Here is a 3,877-nt window from a genome sequence, read left to right as displayed (position 1 = left end):
GATCTCTAGGAGCTAACCACATTGACAAGGTGGCATTGAAAAATTATACGGAACTTTTATGTAGGCAATACAGAGAGGGTCAAGAACACTACGTAGGTTAGGCCTCAAGCTACCAAATCAGTGCAGCCCCTGTGGGGACTTTGTGCCTTATTTCAGAATTCTGTGCATTCTATACTGTACAGTACAGAAATGGCTCACAACAGATGAGAACTGAGACTTTAGCTCCATGTGTACTTAAAACAAACAAGCAAACAAAACTTGGATTTGTGCCGTTGCATCCTCTATAAACAGCCCACTGATCTAGAGAAATATTTTCCAATTTTATGATTCCTTGCTCAACTATTCCTCAAGCTTTGGGAAATAAAAACATATATCAGGTCTTATTCCAGTACAAATGCAAATATAATCCTTAAAAATAAATTTTTAAGAAAGAAAGTATAATCATAAATTTGGAGACATATTTTTCCAATATTTACTCTCAACAGAAGGAAATGAATGCATTTTTCCCATGACTCTTTTACCTGTACATATTTAAATATACACATGCATAGACATGTATTTTGTTTGTGGCGTTGATGGCTGAGTGCCAATAATCACCATGTGTTCAACTTTTCATTTTGTGAATATATAATCCTTAAAAGTATTCTATTCTATGTTTTTACTGAGCAGAAAACTGAAATTTTAGCCCTCGCTTATATAAGTGGTTCTTATGGCACTACATACCTTTAGGTATAGATAAGTGATATGTGCTGGTTTTCCTAGGATAGATCTAATTTTCTTCTGTTATTCTAGCATAATTATTAATAGCTCCTCTTTTCATGCTCAAAAGTGTCCCAGATTGGTTGATAAATTGCATGGTTGCCCTCAACTTTGGGCCACCAGCTCCAATGTGAAGATAAGAAAGTATTATAGTTAGCATGAAACATTAACAAGAGAGCATTTAAAGCTACCTCGGCAAGTGAGTAAAAATCACTCATCCATTTCCTTTTCCTGAATAGGTCTGATTTTTCTTCTGGGTTAGGACTTATTCTCGATCATATTAAAGTGATTTAGGTGAGGTGAAGGTAGTAGTCGGGATCTGGATTCATGTAAATAAACTGTATAAAAGTATCTATAAACAGATCGTCTTGATCTGGCTGTATTTTGAACACAGAATAATCTAGAATGATACAGACCTAATTAATTGTTTAAGAAAATTTATTTACTCTTTTATGTTAGTAATTTATTTGTATTTCTATATACTCAATGCTATACTTTTCTGGATTATCTACAGATAACTATGTCCTCTATCAAATCATCAGCACACAGACCTTAATGTAATCAAATGATGGCATTATATTAACATTTTAAATACAAACATCTTGTAAATAGTAGTAAGGTTTGCAGCCTTGAATTTACTATCATATCTGAACAAGGCCTAAAATTACTTTTGTTTTAGGTATATATTGAATTTTAATTGTTATCTTTATATATTTATGCATCACACACGGGCTTAACTTAATGGAAGCAATTAGGAAGTTCGACAGAGATGAGCTGGGGTTGGTAAATCCACGAATTGGAGCAAGGAAAGGAGGATATAGGCAGAGTCATTGGTACCATATGTTTTTATCTTCCTGGAGAAGCAGCCTGATTGCAGGGCTACCTGTGTAAACCCTGTGTACTAGTTTACTAAGACTGCCATAACAAAAGGTCACAGACTGGGGTTTGGGATGCTTAAATAACAGGAATTTATTTTCTCATAGTTTTGGAAGCTGGAAGACCAAGATCAAAGTGTTGGTATAGTTGTCTCTTCCGAGGCCTCTTTCATTGGCTGGTAGATGGCCAGCTTTTCACTGTGTTCTCATATGGTCTTTCCTTTGTGTGTATGCACCCTGTTGTCTCTGTGGGTCCAAATTCCTCTTTTTATAAGGACAGTGGTCAGATTGAATTAGGGTCCATATTAACAGCATCATTTTAACTTATTCACCTCTTTAAAGGCCCTATCACCAAATATAGCCTTCTGGGCTATATTTCATTCATTTCATTCAACATATGAATTTTGGAGGAACACAATTCAGCTCATAACACCCTGAAAGAAGGAATTTCTTTTGCAAGAATGAGTGAAACCAAATCCTTTAGCACCTAAATTAGAAGGCAATGATGAGACAGAGTCTGAGCTACGCCAGGAAATTTCAGGGAAGTTGTTTTAAATTCTTGATGGCATATATTGTTGGAAAGAAAATTTATTTCACTGACTGTGCTCTGAGAAGGCCTAAACAATGGTGTTCCCTGAATATAGGAATAGCTTATGTTTCAATGGTTTGTATTTGGTATCCCTTATTATAGCTTCCCAAGATACCATGTTTAAATAATAAAACATAAAGGGCTAAGACTCAGAACTAATGAGTTGAAGCCACTATAAACTATTAATCATTCTGTGGTTCTGAGCAAATGGAACTTTGATCTTTAAATGTCAATTTCTTCATTTAAAAGTTATTACAAGTTTTTGAAGGCATGTTTCTTGTCCCACTCCCTGCCCCTCTACCCCCACCCCAATAGGAAAGGATAAGATTAATCGGACATGTAAAATCGTTGGATTACTTAGGTAATCCAGTGCTGTGGAGGGAGATCTTGAGATTCATAGATGATTAGAGCAGGAATTAACATTACAGATATTCTCTTTCAAACTCTTCAGTTTTCCATGTGAAGAATGCTAGATCCAGGAAAACACAGCTTATTAGGGCTTAAGCTCTGGAGTCAGACCAGTCTGGGTTTGAATCAGCCTTGGACACTTTTCTATCAATATGACTTGTAGTAAATTACTTAACCACTCTAAGTCTTGGCTTCTTCAACTTCAAAATGAGGAGAATATTAATAACAGTTTCTTCTTCAGAGGGTTTCTATGGGTTTCAAATGGAATAATTGCAAAGCACTTAGCACCATGCCTGGCCCATGTTAATTGTTCAATAAATGTTAGTTCTAATAATAACTGAGTATACTGTTGCCCAGGATCATGGAAATGATATTATTTGACACTCTGAGATTTCTCAGTTTTAAAGGTATGTTTCAAATTTAGCAAGAAAATCATTTCCACCTTTAAAACTTTATAAGTACTATTTACTACCAACCATACCCTTTTTTGATGCCTTCCACCAACCATTAAATGTAATAACTTTCCTTAGGGCAGTAAAAGTGCTTTAGCTTTCACTCTTGCTTTGGCATAAGCAGGCAGTTCCACAGCAGTTACCATTGCCAGGATCTAGAAGTAAAAATTTACCCTTTGATAGTTTATAAATGCAATAACTAAATGCAGTTATTTAGCAAATCTACCCCTTGAGAGTCTATTGATTTTTAGAACATTTTTAAGTTCAGGAATAAGCGTAAAGTACAATAAATGGAATCCCCATTCAACTATTTCATTGGAATCATATTGTATTTAAAAATTGATAAGAACTGGTAAGAAATGCAATGAAATTATTTGAGAAGTCTTAAAGGTACAGATTTCTTAAAAATAAATTTTATGTAATAAAACTAAGTGTAGGCAATTATATATGTATCATTATAAACTGACCACACAAAACCTTAATGAAAAGTACCGTTTAGGGCTATGTTTCTTAATGCAGTTAGACAGGGTTGGGGGAATAATGGTGGGAAGGGACCAGAATATCGGGGCGGGGGGAGGTGTGGCTAGGTGGGTTATTAGGGTGAAAACACCAAAGTTTGTTCCCCCTTGCTTTGGCTTGATTTCAATCATGGTATTTAATGTACAATCAAACAGAGCATAAGATCTTTGTTTAGCAAACGAGGGCCTTGGCTATAAAGGGGTGAAAAAACCCAGTTTGGGTCAAGGGGAACTGTCATAAGTTATTCTGTCTGTACAATTACCTGGTGACCTTAA

This window comes from Propithecus coquereli, unplaced genomic scaffold, assembly GCF_000956105.1.
Source record: "Propithecus coquereli isolate 6110/MARCELLA unplaced genomic scaffold, Pcoq_1.0 Scaffold61, whole genome shotgun sequence".
NCBI classification, from domain to species: domain Eukaryota; kingdom Metazoa; phylum Chordata; class Mammalia; order Primates; family Indriidae; genus Propithecus; species Propithecus coquereli.
Note: the sequence above shows the minus strand (reverse complement) of the source record.